This window comes from Oncorhynchus nerka, linkage group LG14 (assembly GCF_034236695.1).
Source record: "Oncorhynchus nerka isolate Pitt River linkage group LG14, Oner_Uvic_2.0, whole genome shotgun sequence".
Lineage (NCBI taxonomy): Eukaryota > Metazoa > Chordata > Actinopteri > Salmoniformes > Salmonidae > Oncorhynchus > Oncorhynchus nerka.
In genome coordinates, this window is record NC_088409.1 from 93,569,156 (window position 1) to 93,584,980 (window position 15,825).

The 15,825-nt window shown below is 46.5% G+C and overlaps 1 pseudogene; it reads right to left on the reverse strand.

Moving 5' to 3' along the window:
• Window positions 1–10,358: 10,358 nt before the first annotated feature.
• LOC135575027 (protein mono-ADP-ribosyltransferase TIPARP-like) overlaps window positions 10,359–15,825 on the reverse strand; it is a 19,604-nt pseudogene continuing 14,137 nt past the window's right edge.

A 15,825-nucleotide genomic window follows, 5' to 3' on the forward strand; every position in this document is an offset into this window, starting at 1 on the left:
ATGGTTGTTATGGTAGCAGCAGTCTCCAGTGTGCTATGGTTGTTATGGTAGCAGCAGTCTCCAGTGTACTATGGTTGTTATGGTAGCAGCAGTCTCCAGTGTGCTATGGTTGTTATGGTAGCAGCAGTCTCCAGTGTGCTATGGTTGTTATGGTAGCAGTAGTCTCCAGTGTACTATGGTTGATATGGTAGCAGAAGTCTCAGTGTACTATGGTTGTTATGGTAGCAGCAGTCTCCAGTGTACTATGGTTGTTATGGTAGCAGCAGTCTCCAGTGTGCTATGGTTGTTATGGTAGCAGCAGTCTCCAGTGTGCTATGGTTGTTATGGTAGCAGCAGTCTCCAGTGTGCTATGGTTGTTATGGTAGCAGCAGTCTCCAGTGTGCTATGGTTGTTATGGTAGCAGCAGTCTCCAGTGTGCTATGGTTGTTATGGTAGCAGCAGTCTCCAGTGTACTATGTTGTTATGGTAGCAGCAGTCTCCAGTGTACTATGGTTGTTATGGTAGCAGCAGTCTCTAGTGTACTATGGTTGTTATGGTAGCAGCAGTCTCTTGTGTGCTATGGTTGTTATGGTAGCAGCAGTCTCCAGTGTGCTATGGTTGTTATGGTAGCAGCAGTCTCCAGTGTGCTATGGTTGTTATGGTAGCAGCAGTCTCCAGTGTACTATGGTAGCAGCAGTCTCTAGTGTACTATGGTTGTTATGGTAGCAGAAGTCTCCAGTGTACTATGGTAGCAGCAGTCTCTAGTGTACTATGGTTGTTATGGTAGCAGCAGTCTCCAGTGTACTATGGTAGCAGCAGTCTCTAGTGTACTATGGTTGTTATGGTAGCAGCAGTCTCCAGTGTACTATGGTAGCAGTAGTCTCCAGTGTACTATGGTTGTTATGGTAGCAGCAGTCTCCAGTGTGCTATGGTTGTTATGGTAGCAGCAGTCTCCAGTGTACTATGGTTGTTATGGTAGCAGCAGTCTCCAGTGTACTATGGTTGTTATGGTAGCAGCAGTCTCCAGTGTACTATGGTTGTTATAGTAGCAGCAGTCTCCAGTGTACTATGGTTGTTATGGTAGCAGCAGTCTCCAGTGTGCTATGGTTGTTATAGTAGCAGCAGTCTCCAGTGCGCTATGGTTGTTATGGTAGCAGCAGTCTCCAGTGTGCTATGGTTGTTATGGTAGCAGCAGTCTCCAGTGTGCTATGGTTGTTATGGTAGCAGCAGTCTCCAGTGTGCTATGGTTGTTATGGTAGCAGCAGTCTCCAGTGTACTATGGTTGTTATGGTAGCAGCAGTCTCCAGTGTGCTATGGTTGTTATGGTAGCAGCAGTCTCCAGTGTGCTATGGTTGTTATGGTAGCAGCAGTCTCCAGTGTACTATGGTTGTTATGGTAGCAGCAGTCTCCAGTGTGCTATGGTTGTTATGGTAGCAGCAGTCTCCAGTGTACTATGGTTGTTATGGTAGCAGCAGTCTCCAGTGTGCTATGGTTGTTATGGTAGCAGCAGTCTCCAGTGTGCTATGGTTGTTATGGTAGCAGTAGTCTCCAGTGTACTATGGTTGATATGGTAGCAGAAGTCTCCAGTGTACTATGGTTGTTATGGTAGCAGCAGTCTCCAGTGTACTATGGTTGTTATGGTAGCAGCAGTCTCCAGTGTGCTATGGTTGTTATAGTAGCAGCAGTCTCCAGTGCGCTATGGTTGTTATGGTAGCAGCAGTCTCCAGTGTGCTATGGTTGTTATGGTAGCAGCAGTCTCCAGTGTGCTATGGTTGTTATGGTAGCAGCAGTCTCCAGTGTGCTATGGTTGTTATGGTAGCAGCAGTCTCCAGTGTACTATGTTGTTATGGTAGCAGCAGTCTCCAGTGTACTATGGTTGTTATGGTAGCAGCAGTCTCAGTGTACTATGGTTGTTATGGTAGCAGCAGTCTCTTGTGTGCTATGGTTGTTATGGTAGCAGCAGTCTCCAGTGTGCTATGGTTGTTATGGTAGCAGCAGTCTCCAGTGTGCTATGGTTGTTATGGTAGCAGCAGTCTCCAGTGTACTATGTGTCTCTAGTGTACTATGGTTGTTATGGTAGCAGAAGTCTCCAGTGTACTATGGTAGCAGCAGTCTCTAGTGTACTATGGTTGTTATGGTAGCAGCAGTCTCCAGTGTACTATGGTAGCAGCAGTCTCTAGTGTACTATGGTTGTTATGGTAGCAGCAGTCTCCAGTGTACTATGGTAGCAGTAGTCTCCAGTGTACTATGGTTGTTATGGTAGCAGCAGTCTCCAGTGTGCTATGGTTGTTATGGTAGCAGCAGTCTCCAGTGTACTATGGTTGTTATGGTAGCAGCAGTCTCCAGTGTGCTATGGTTGTTATGGTAGCAGCAGTCTCCAGTGTGCTATGGTTGTTATGGTAGCAGTAGTCTCCAGTGTACTATGGTTGTTATGGTAGCAGAAGTCTCCAGTGTACTATGGTTGTTATGGTAGCAGCAGTCTCCAGTGTACTATGGTTGTTATGGTAGCAGCAGTCTCCAGTGTGCTATGGTTGTTATAGTAGCAGCAGTCTCCAGTGCGCTATGGTTGTTATGGTAGCAGCAGTCTCCAGTGTGCTATGGTTGTTATGGTAGCAGCAGTCTCCAGTGTGCTATGGTTGTTATGGTAGCAGCAGTCTCCAGTGTACTATGGTTGTTATGGTAGCAGCAGTCTCCAGTGTACTATGGTTGTTATGGTAGCAGCAGTCTCCAGTGTACTATGTTGTTATGGTAGCAGCAGTCTCCAGTGTGCTATGGTTGTTATGGTAGCAGCAGTCTCCAGTGTACTATGTTGTTATGGTAGCAGCAGTCTCCAGTGTGCTATGGTTGTTATGGTAGCAGCAGTCTCCAGTGTACTATGGTTGTTATGGTAGCAGCAGTCTCCAGTGTGCTATGGTTGTTATGGTAGCAGCAGTCTCCAGTGTACTATGGTTGTTATGGTAGCAGCAGTCTCCAGTGTGCTATGGTTGTTATGGTAGCAGAAGTCTCCAGTGTACTATGGTTATTATGGTAGCAGCAGTCTCCAGTGTGCTATGGTTGTTATGGTAGCAGCAGTCTCCAGTGTACTATGGTTGTTATGGTAGCAGCAGTCTCCAGTGTGCTATGGTTGTTATGGTAGCAGAAGTCTCCAGTGTACTATGGTTATTATGGTAGCAGCAGTCTCCAGTGTGCTATGGTTGTTATGGTAGCAGCAGTCTCAGCGTACTATGGTTGTTATGGTAGCAGCAGTCTCCAGTGTACTATGGTTGTTATGGTAGCAGCAGTCTCAGTGTACTATGTTGTTATGGTAGCAGCAGTCTCCAGTGTGCTATGGTTGTTATGGTAGCAGCAGTCTCCAGTGTACTATGGTTGTTATGGTAGCAGCAGTCTCCAGTGTGTATGTTGTTATGGTAGCAGCAGTCTCCAGTGTACTATGGTTATTATGGTAGCAGCAGTCTCCAGTGTGCTATGGTTGTTATGGTAGCAGCAGTCTCCAGTGTACTATGGTTGTTATGGTAGCAGCAGTCTCCAGTGTGCTATGGTTGTTATGGTAGCAGAGTCTCCAGTGTACTATGGTTATTATGGTAGCAGCAGTCTCCAGTGTGCTATGGTTGTTATGGTAGCAGCAGTCTCCAGTGTGCTATGGTTGTTATGGTAGCAGCAGTCTCAGTGTACTATGTTGTTATGGTAGCAGCAGTCTCCAGTGTGCTATGGTTGTTATGGTAGCAGCAGTCTCCAGTGTACTATGGTTGTTATGGTAGCAGCAGTCTCCAGTGTACTATGGTTGTTATGCTAGCAGCAGTCTCCAGTGTAGTATGTTGTTATGGTAGCAGCAGTCTCCAGTGTACTATGGTAGCAGCAGTCTCCAGTGTGCTATGGTTGTTATGGTAGTAGCAGTCTCCAGTGTACTATGGTTTTTATGGTAGCAGCAGTCTCCAGTGTACTATGTTGTTATGGTAGCATCAGTCTCCAGTGTACTATGGTTGTTATGGTAGCAGCAGTCTCCAGTGTACTATAGTTGTTATGGTAGCAGCAGTCTCCAGTGTACTATGGTTGTTATGGTAGCAGCAGTCTCCAGTGTACTATGGTTGTTATGGTAGCAGCAGTCTCCAGTGTACTATGGTTGTTATGGTAGCAGCAGTCTCCAGTGTGCTATGGTTGTTATAGTAGCAGCAGTCTCCAGTGCGCTATGGTTGTTATGGTAGCAGTAGTCTCCAGTGTACTATGGTTGTTATGGTAGCAGAAGTCTCCAGTGTACTATGGTTGTTATGGTAGCAGCAGTCTCCAGTGTACTATGGTTGTTATGGTAGCAGCAGTCTCCAGTGTGCTATGGTTGTTATGGTAGCAGCAGTCTCCAGCGTGCTATGGTTGTTATGGTAGCAGCAGTCTCCAGTGTACTATGGTTGTTATGGTAGCAGCAGTCTCCAGTGTGCTATGGTTGTTATGGTAGCAGCAGTCTCCAGTGTGCTATGGTTGTTATGGTAGCAGCAGTCTCCAGTGTACTATGGTTGTTATGGTAGCAGCAGTCTCCCGTGTGCTATGGTTGTTATGGTAGCAGCAGTCTCCAGTGTGCTATGGTTGTTATGGTAGCAGCAGTCTCCAGTGTACTATGGTTGTTATGGTAGCAGCAGTCTCCAGTGTGCTATGGTTGTTATGGTAGCAGCAGTCTCCAGTGTACTATGGTTGTTATGGTAGCAGCAGTCTCCAGTGTGCTATGGTTGTTATGGTAGCAGCAGTCTCCAGTGTGCTATGGTTGTTATGGTAGCAGTAGTCTCCAGTGTACTATGGTTGTTATGGTAGCAGAAGTCTCCAGTGTACTATGGTTGTTATGGTAGCAGCAGTCTCCAGTGTACTATGGTTGTTATGGTAGCAGCAGTCTCCAGTGTGCTATGGTTGTTATAGTAGCAGCAGTCTCCAGTGTACTATGGTTGTTATGGTAGCAGCAGTCTCCAGTGTACTATGGTTGTTATGGTAGCAGCAGTCTCCAGTGTGCTATGGTTGTTATGGTAGCAGCAGTCTCCAGTGTACTATGTTGTTATGGTAGCAGCAGTCTCCAGTGTACTATGTTGTTATGGTAGCAGCAGTCTCAGTGTACTATGGTTGTTATGGTAGCAGCAGTCTCCAGTGTACTATGGTTGTTATGCTAGCAGCAGTCTCCAGTGTACTATGGTTGTTATGGTAGCAGCAGTCTCCAGTGTGCTATGGTTGTTATGGTAGCAGCAGTCTCCAGTGTACTATGTTGTTATGGTAGCAGCAGTCTCCAGTGTGCTATGGTTGTTATGGTAGCAGCAGTCTCCAGTGTACTATGGTTGTTATGGTAGCAGCAGTCTCCAGTGTGCTATGGTTGTTATGGTAGCAGCAGTCTCCAGTGTACTATGGTTGTTATGGTAGCAGCAGTCTCCAGTGTGCTATGGTTGTTATGGTAGTGTACTATGGTTATTATGGTAGCAGCAGTCTCCAGTGTGCTATGGTTGTTATGGTAGCAGCAGTCTCCAGCGTGCTATGGTTGTTATGGTAGCAGCAGTCTCCAGTGTACTATGGTTGTTATGGTAGCAGCAGTCTCCAGTGTACTATGGTTGTTATGGTAGCAGCAGTCTCCAGTGTGCTATGGTTGTTATGGTAGCAGCAGTCTCCAGTGTACTATGGTTGTTATGGTAGCAGCAGTCTCCAGTGTGCTATGGTTGTTATGGTAGCAGAAGTCTCCAGTGTACTATGGTTGTTATGGTAGCAGCAGTCTCCAGTGTGCTATGGTTGTTATGGTAGCAGAAGTCTCCAGTGTACTATGGTTATTATGGTAGCAGCAGTCTCCAGTGTGCTATGGTTGTTATGGTAGCAGCAGTCTCCAGTGTACTATGGTTGTTATGGTAGCAGCAGTCTCCAGTGTGCTATGGTTGTTATGGTAGCAGCAGTCTCCAGTGTGCTATGGTTGTTATGGTAGCAGCAGTCTCCAGTGTGCTATGGTTGTTATGGTAGCAGCAGTCTCCAGTGTACTATGGTTGTTATGGTAGCAGCAGTCTCCAGTGTAGTATGGTTGTTATGGTAGCAGCAGTCTCCAGTGTGCTATGGTTGTTATGGTAGCAGCAGTCTCCAGTGTGCTATGGTTGTTATGGTAGCAGCAGTCTCCAGTGTACTATGTTGTTATGGTAGCAGCAGTCTCCAGTGTACTATGGTTGTTATGGTAGCAGCAGTCTCCAGTGTACTATAGTTGTTATGGTAGCAGCAGTCTCCAGTGTACTATGGTTGTTATGGTAGCAGCAGTCTCCAGTGTACTATGGTTGTTATGGTAGCAGCAGTCTCCAGTGTGCTATGGTTGTTATGGTAGCAGCAGTCTCCAGCGTGCTATGGTTGTTATGGTAGCAGCAGTCTCCAGTGTACTATGGTTGTTATGGTAGCAGCAGTCTCCAGTGTACTATGTTGTTATGGTAGCAGCAGTCTCCAGTGTGCTATGGTTGTTATGGTAGCAGCAGTCTCCAGTGTACTATGTTGTTATGGTAGCAGCAGTCTCCAGTGTGCTATGGTTGTTATGGTAGCAGCAGTCTCCAGTGTACTATGGTTGTTATGGTAGCAGCAGTCTCCAGTGTGCTATGGTTGTTATGGTAGCAGAAGTCTCCAGTGTACTATGGTTATTATGGTAGCAGCAGTCTCCAGTGTGCTATGGTTGTTATGGTAGCAGCAGTCTCCAGCGTGCTATGGTTGTTATGGTAGCAGCAGTCTCAGTGTACTATGGTTGTTATGGTAGCAGCAGTCTCCAGTGTGCTATGGTTGTTATGGTAGCAGCAGTCTCCAGTGTACTATGGTTGTTATGGTAGCAGCAGTCTCCAGTGTACTATGGTTGTTATGCTAGCAGCAGTCTCCAGTGTAGTATGTTGTTATGGTAGCAGCAGTCTCCAGTGTACTATGGTAGCAGCAGTCTCCAGTGTGCTATGGTTGTTATGGTAGTAGCAGTCTCCAGTGTACTATGGTTTTATGTAGCAGCAGTCTCCAGTGTACTATGTTGTTATGGTAGCATCAGTCTCCAGTGTACTATGGTTGTTATGGTAGCAGCAGTCTCCAGTGTACTATAGTTGTTATGGTAGCAGCAGTCTCCAGTGTACTATGGTTGTTATGGTAGCAGCAGTCTCCAGTGTACTATGGTTGTTATGGTAGCAGCAGTCTCCAGTGTACTATGGTTGGTATGGTAGCAGCAGTCTCAGTGTGCTATGGTTGTTATGGTAGCAGCAGTCTCCAGTGTGCTATGGTTGTTATGGTAGCAGCAGTCTCCAGTGTGCTATGGTTGTTATGGTAGCAGCAGTCTCCAGTGTGCTATGGTTGTTATGGTAGCAGCAGTCTCCAGTGTGCTATGGTTGTTATGGTAGCAGCAGTCTCCAGTGTACTATGGTTGTTATGGTAGCAGCAGTCTCCCGTGTGCTATGGTTGTTATGGTAGCAGCAGTCTCCAGTGTACTATGGTTGTTATGGTAGCAGCAGTCTCCAGTGTGCTATGGTTGTTATGGTAGCAGCAGTCTCCAGTGTACTATGGTTGTTATGGTAGCAGCAGTCTCCAGTGTACTATGGTTGTTATGGTAGCAGTCTCCAGTGTACTATGGTTGTTATGGTAGCAGCAGTCTCCAGTGTGCTATGGTTGTTATGGTAGCAGCAGTCTCCAGTGTACTATGGTTGTTATGGTAGCAGCAGTCTCCAGTGTACTATGGTTGTTATGGTAGCAGCAGTCTCTAGTGTACTATGGTTGTTATGGTAGCAGCAGTCTCTAGTGTGCTATGGTTGTTATGGTAGCAGCAGTCTCAGTGTGCTATGGTTGTTATGGTAGCAGCAGTCTCCAGTGTGCTATGGTTGTTATGGTAGCAGCAGTCTCAGTGTGCTATGGTTGTTATGGTAGCAGCAGTCTCCAGTGTGCTATGGTTGTTATGGTAGCAGCAGTCTCAGTGTACTATGGTTGTTATGGTAGCAGCAGTCTCTAGTGTACTATGGTTGTTATGGTAGCAGCAGTCTCCAGTGTGCTATGTTGTTATGGTAGCAGCAGTCTCTTGTGTGCTATGGTTGTTATGGTAGCAGCAGTCTCCAGTGTACTATGGTAGCAGCAGTCTCTAGTGTACTATGGTTGTTAGGTAGCAGCAGTCTCAGTGTACTATGGTAGCAGCAGTCTCTAGTGTACTATGGTTGTTATGGTAGCAGCAGTCTCCAGTGTACTATGGTAGCAGCAGTCTCCCTGGTGTACTATGGTTGTTATGGTAGCAGCAGTCTCCAGTGTACTATGGTTGTTAGCAGCAGTCTCTCAGTGTACTATGGTTGTTATGGTAGCAGCAGTCTCCAGTGTACTATGGTAGCAGTAGTCAGTGTGCTATGGTTGTTATGGTAGCAGCAGTCTCCAGTGTACTATGTTGTTATGGTAGCAGCAGTCTCCAGTGTACTATGTTGTTATGGTAGCAGCAGTCTCCAGTGTGCTATGGTTGTTATGGTAGCAGCAGTCTCCAGTGTACTATGTTGTTATGGTAGCAGCAGTCTCCAGTGTACTATGGTTGTTATGGTAGCAGCAGTCTCTAGTGTACTATGGTTGTTATGGTAGCAGCAGTCTCTTGTGTGCTATGGTTGTTATGGTAGCAGCAGTCTCCAGTGTGCTATGGTTGTTATGGTAGCAGCAGTCTCCAGTGTGCTATGGTTGTTATGGTAGCAGCAGTCTCCGGTGTACTATGGTAGCAGCAGTCTCTAGTGTACTATGGTTGTTATGGTAGCAGCAGTCTCCAGTGTACTATGGTAGCAGCAGTCTCTAGTGTACTATGGTTGTTATGGTAGCAGCAGTCTCCAGTGTACTATGGTAGCAGCAGTCTCTAGTGTACTATGGTTGTTATGGTAGCAGCAGTCTCCAGTGTACTATGGTAGCAGCAGTCTCTAGTGTACTATGGTTGTTATGGTAGCAGCAGTCTCAGAGTGTACTATGGTTGTTATGGTAGCAGCAGTCTCCAGTGTACTATGTTGTTATGGTAGCAGCAGTCTCCAGTGTGCTATGGTTGTTATGGTAGCAGCAGTCTCCAGTGTACTATGTTGTTATGGTAGCAGCAGTCTCAGTGTACTATGTTGTTATGGTAGCAGCAGTCTCTAGTGTACTATGGTTGTTATGGTAGCAGCAGTCTCTTGTGTGCTATGGTTGTTATGGTAGCAGCAGTCTCAGTGTGCTATGGTTGTTATGGTAGCAGCAGTCTCAGTGTGCTATGGTTGTTATGGTAGCAGCAGTCTCCAGTGTACTATGGTAGCAGCAGTCTCTAGTGTACTATGGTTGTTATGGTAGCAGCAGTCTCCAGTGTACTATGGTAGCAGCAGTCTCTAGTGTACTATGGTTGTTATGGTAGCAGCAGTCTCCAGTGTACTATGGTAGCAGCAGTCTCTAGTGTACTATGGTTGTTATGGTAGCAGCAGTCTCCAGTGTACTATGGTAGCAGTAGTCTCTAGTGTACTATGGTTGTTATGGTAGCAGCAGTCTCCAGTGTACTATGGTTGTTATGGTAGCAGCAGTCTCCAGTGTACTATGTTGTTATGGTAGCAGCAGTCTCCAGTGTGCTATGGTTGTTATGGTAGCAGCAGTCTCAGTGTACTATGTTGTTATGGTAGCAGCAGTCTCAGTGTACTATGGTTGTTATGGTAGCAGCAGTCTCTAGTGTACTATGGTTGTTATGGTAGCAGCAGTCTCTTGTGTGCTATGGTTGTTATGGTAGCAGCAGTCTCCAGTGTGCTATGGTTGTTATAGTAGCAGCAGTCTCCAGTGTGCTATGGTTGTTATGGTAGCAGCAGTCTCCAGTGTACTATGGTAGCAGCAGTCTCTAGTGTACTATGGTTGTTATGGTAGCAGCAGTCTCCAGTGTACTATGGTAGCAGCAGTCTCTAGTGTACTATGGTTGTTATGGTAGCAGCAGTCTCCAGTGTACTATGGTAGCAGCAGTCTCTAGTGTACTATGGTTGTTATGGTAGCAGCAGTCTCCAGTGTACTATGGTAGCAGTAGTCTCTAGTGTACTATGGTTGTTATGGTAGCAGCAGTCTCCAGTGTACTATGGTTGTTATGGTAGCAGCAGTCTCCAGTGTACTATGTTGTTATGGTAGCAGCAGTCTCCAGTGTGCTATGGTTTTAGCTACCCCGTTCAAAGACGCTTAAATATGTTGTCTTGCCCCATTCACCCTCTGAGTGGCACAAATACACAATCCATGTCTCAATTGTCTCAAGGCTTAAAAATCCTTCTTTAACCACCCGTCTCCTCCTCTTCATCTACACTGATTGAAGAGGATTTAACAAGTGACATCAATAAGGGATCATAGTTTCACCTGGATAGTCTGTGTCATGGAAAGAGCAAGTGTCCTGAATGTTTCATACACTCAGTGTAGTTGTACTCCAGTACTCACTGTAGGTGTGGCGTGAGGACCACGGAGGAGAGGAAGAGGGGGGTTTCTTGATCTGGCGTCTGAAGCCGAACACGGCGTTCTGCTGGAAGCCCTCTCTGATGTTGAGGATGTAGTGGTTCTGTAGGTGATGAACCGGACCTCCTTCAGACCCACGACCACCAGCCTCCTCTATCAGACGCACCACCGGCTGGAGGGAGAAAGGGTGGAGGGAGAGGGAAGGAGGGAGAGGGAAGGAGGGGGAAGGAGGGAGAGGGAAGGAGGGAGAGGGAAGGAGGGGGGGGGAAGGAGGGAGAGGGAAGGAGGGAGAGGGAAGGAGGGGGAAGGAGGGAGAGGAAGGAGGGAGAGGGAAGGAGGGGGAAGGAGGGAGAGGGTGGAGGGAGAGGGAAGGAGGGAGAGGGAAGGAGGGAGAGGGTGGAGGGAGAGGGAAGGAGGAGAGGGAAGGAGAGGGAAGGAGGGAGGGGGAAGGAAGGGGGAAGGAGGGAGGGGGAAGGAGGGAGAGGAAGGAGGGGAAGGAGGGAGGGGAAGGAGGGAGGGGAAGGAGGGAGAAGGAGGGAGAGGAAGGAGGGAGGGGGAAGGAGGGAGGGGAAGGAGGGAGAGGGGAAGGAGGGAGGGAGGGGAAGGAGGGAGGGGGGGAGGGAGGGGGAAGGAGGGAGGGGAAGGAAGGAGGGAAGGAGGGAGGGGAAGGAGGGAGGGGAAGGAGGGAGAGGGAAGGAGGGAGGGGGAAGGAGGGAGGGGGAAGGAGGGAGAGGGAAGGAGGGAGGGGGATGAGAGATTTAGTTAGATATATTATTTATAGGTGGCGATTTATTTATTTATTTTATTTTATTTATTTTATCTTTATTTAACTAGTCAAGTCAGTTAAGAACAAATTCTTATTTTCAATGATGGCCTAGGAACAGTGGGTTAACTGCCTGTCAGCTCGGAGATTGAACTTGCAACCTTCCGGCTCTAACCACCACAACCCTGCAGCCCCAAGCTTTTGAATCATGTGATTCAAAGTTGTTCCACCTAACATTGTGAAACTAACACTTGAATCTGCCTTTAACAGGTTTTATTCTAAGAAAACATATAAAAATGAATTGTAAGCACAGGAAATTACACAGGAAAACACAAATTAACACACACACACACACACACACACACACACACACACACACTGAGAGAGAGAACACTGAACCAGGAGTTGGAACTGGTTCATGAAACAGAACAGAACCAGGAGTTGGCACTGGTTCAGGAAACAGAACAGAAAACCTGAAAAGAATGACTGAAAACAAGGCTTACCTTTCGTAGTTAATTAAATCAAAAGTGAAATTGAATAACTATAAAATATCAATTAACTCGACCTGAAACAGCGAAATTCATTATTTTTCTCATTAGAAATCTCTCCCCATCTTCTGAATCATGCTCGTAACGTCAGTACTTCTGAGTGGGGGAGGGGGCCAGGTAGTCGACACAAGCAAACTGAGAAAAGACGTTCAGCTTGTAGACACTGGAAGAAGTTCAGAGGGTTTTACAGGCGCGTTGTTTTTTAATCCTAGGTTTAATTCACATAATGCCGTTCATCATAATAAGATACCCAACGCTTCAAGCCAAGGCCTCTCTCGCTGTGGCATCTCCCAACCTATACACTAGTCTGTCCATGTGCTCTGTAACAAACTGCTCTATCCACACTGATTGGTGAAGTCATTTAATGAGCTACACCTAAAAAGCTGTTGGTTTTACAAGTTTAAAAAGGAATATAAAGGAATGATATAAAGAGACACTTTAATTTGCTGGTTCGGACCGGTTCAGAGTACTTTAATTTGCTGGTTCGGACCGGTTCAGAGAACTGTAATTTGCTGGTTCGGAAGAGTTTTTAATTTGCTGGTTCGGACCGGTTCAGAGTACTTTTCGGACGGTTCAGAAACTGTAATTTGCTGGAATTTGCTGGTTCGGACCGGTTCAGAGAACTGTAATTTGCTGGTTCGGACCGGTTCAGAGTACTTCTTAATTTGCTGGTTCGGACCGGTTCAGAGAAATTTGCTGGTTCGGACCGGTTCAGAGAACTTAATTTGCTGGTTCGGGACCAGTTCAGAGAACTTTGTACCGGTTCAGAGAATTTGCTTTAATTTGCTGGTTCGGACCGTTCAGGAACTGTAATTTGCTGGTTCAGTTCAGAGTACTTTAATTTGCTGGTTCGGAACTGTAATTTGCTGGTTCAGAGAAACTGTAATTTGCTGGTTCGGACTTTAATTTGCTGGTTCAGAGAACTGTAATTTGCTGGTTCGGATCAATGGAACAGAACAAGAAAAAATAGCAGTTCTGTTCAGAACTAAACGATTGGAAAATAATTTTGGTTCCAACCCCTGCTTTGATCACACACACACACACACACACACGGAACTAGACCCTGTAATGTGTGTGTGTGTGTGTGTGTGTGTGTGTGTGTGTGTGTGTGTGTGTGTGTGTGAACCTTCATTGATGTAGGTATTGATGTATTGATCTCTTGACAGTGATCAGTGACAACTGATCTGGTGTCTGGTGTGACTTGGGTGTTAATGTGACTTGGAGGTTAATGTGACTTGGGGGTTAATGTGACTTGGGGGTTAATGTGACTTGGGGGTTAATGTGTCTTGGGGGTTAATGTGTCTCCTTTAATAGCCTCTAACTCAAACACAGACACAGAGTCACTCACCTCAGAATATTCTCTCCAGCCGAAGTTGTCTCTGCAGTAGTATTTCCACACTGTGTGGCAGTTAGGGCGGGGTTTGTGTTTGGGGGCGGGGCGGCAGGGCTGGAGGGAGTGGTCAACCGTCTGACGTGGTCGAACTCCAGGTCACAAACACGCATTGCATTGAAGTCTAAGGAAAACACACGACCCCTAGGAGACAAGAGAACACGGTCAGTATCACTGAAGTCTAAGGAAAACACACGACCCCTAGGAGACAAGAGAACACGGTCAGTATCACTTGACACAAAACCACCAGATACCACACGCTGTTGTCAACTGTCATTGGAGTTCTGTGAATGTGCTGTCAACACAAGCCTTATGTAATGATCATAATAAAGACAGATCACCAGAGAGAGACAGAGAGAGACAGAGACAGATAGAGAGATAGAGATATAGAGAGGTCACAGAGAGACAGAGACAGAGAGAGACAGAGACAGATAGAGAGAGATATAGAGAGGGTGACAGAGAGACAGAGACAGAGAGAGACAGAGACAGATAGAGAGAGATATCGAGAGGGTGACAGAGAGACAGAGACAGAGAGAGAGAGACAGATAGAGACAGATAGAGAGAGACAGAGACAGAGAGACTATAGAGGTGACAGAGAGACAGAGACAGAGAGACTGAGAGAGATAGAGAGGGTGACAGAGAGACAGAGAGAGACAGAGACAGATGAGAGAGATATAGAGAGGGTGACAGAGAGACAGAGAGAGACAGAGACAGATAGAGAGATATAGAGAGGTGACAGAGAGACAGAGAGAGACAGAGACAGATAGAGAGAGATATAGAGAGGTGACAGAGAGACAGAGACAGATAGAGAGAGATATAGAGACAGATAGAGACAGAGAGACTGAGAGAGATAGAGAGGGTGACAGAGAGACAGAGACAGAGACAGATAGAGAGAGATATAGAGAGGGTGACAGAGAGACAGAGAGAGACAGAGACAGATAGAGAGAGATATAGAGAGGGTGACAGAGAGACAGAGACAGAGAGAGACAGAGACAGATAGAGAGATAGAGAGGGTGACAGAGAGACAGAGAGACAGAGACAGAGAGACTGAGAGAGATAGAGAGATATAGAGAGGGTGACAGAGAGACAGAGACAGATAGAGACAGAGACAGATAGAGAGAGATATAGAGAGGGTGACAGAGAGACAGAGACAGATAGAGAGAGACATAGAGAGGGTGACAGAGAGACAGAGACAGAGACTGAGAGAGATAGAGAGAGAGACAGAGCGGAGAGCGACAGAGCCAGAGAGAGAGAGACAGACAGAGACAGATAGAGAGAGATATAGAGAGGGTGACAGAGAGAGACAGAGACAGAGAGACAGAGAGAGATAGAGAGACAGAGAGAGAGAGAGACAGAGCGAGAGAGCGACAGAGCCAGAGAGAGAGAGACAGACAGAGAGAGAGAGACAGAGACAGAGAGACAGAGAGACCGAGACAGAGAGACAGAGCGAAAAGAGACAGAGAGAGAGAGACAGAGCCAGAGAGAGAGACAGAGCGAGAGAGAGAGACCTCTGTTTGTCTGTGCTAGTCTTGGTCAAATCCTCATTCTGATAACTCAGTGTTTGAGCCCCAACCTCCCCCCTTACAACCCCTCCCCTACCACTGACCTCAGGGCCCCTGAAAAGGCCTTTTCTGGGTCAGACATGCCCCCACACATGCATGGACAACGCATGCAGGCATACACACAAATATGTCATGCACGCATGCACACGCACACACACACAAGGCTAGCTGAGCTGTGGCTGTGTTAATGGACTGATTGATCGTGGCTGTGAGTCTAATGGGATTTGAGGTCAGAAGCCTGGACAGGTAGAGAGACATGCAGGGTTCAGAGGTTAGTGTGTGAGAGGTGTGACAGCATGTGTGTGTGTGTGTGTGTGTGTGTGTGTGTGTGTGTGTGTGTGTGTGTGTGTGTGTGTGTGTGTGTGTGTGTGTGTGTGTGTGTGTTTTGGTGACTTGTGTGGTATGTGTAGCTTACAAGAGACATTTTCCTTTCACAGCTCAGCTCCCCACTAGACTCTAGTCCAGGAAATGTTTACTTTTCCCAGCTCAGTTACCTATTTTAGCCTCTAGGTCCACAAAATTGTGCGTTTTAATCCTAAAACAGAGATTCCTAGGAATGAATCTGTCAAAATGAGCCAACACACCATCCTATATGCAGCTCCTGCCCAACCACAGATGACACACGTGATATACTGGATTGCATTGACTGCTGAGAGAAGTGAACCTCACAGACCAATATAGATTTATAGATATATATAGACCAATATAATTTACCAAAAAAGTGTCAAGTCATAGTTTCACCCAATTCAAGAAATCAGTCATAGGTTTCTGTGACACACACAGACTAGATTGCTACAGAGTCATTGGTTTAGAATTGGAATAGAGTCAAGTCATCTAATGTCTTCACACACACACACACACACACACACACGCTGTCACACACACACACACACACGCTGTCACACCTCTCACACACACACACACATGCACGCACGCACGCACACACACACACACACACGCACGCACGCATGCACACACACACACACACACACACAGATTGATTAACATTAGTCTTCCTGTTAAAGGCAGGCGGTCCGTGTGATGAACTAAAATAGGGTTTATGGTTCATTCGGAAAACACAACCAACAACCACCGGCCTGAGACCAACGCCATGCTATCTATTCATATCATATGGGTCTATTCATATCATATGGGTCAATTTTAGATTTTGGTCAAGAATACATT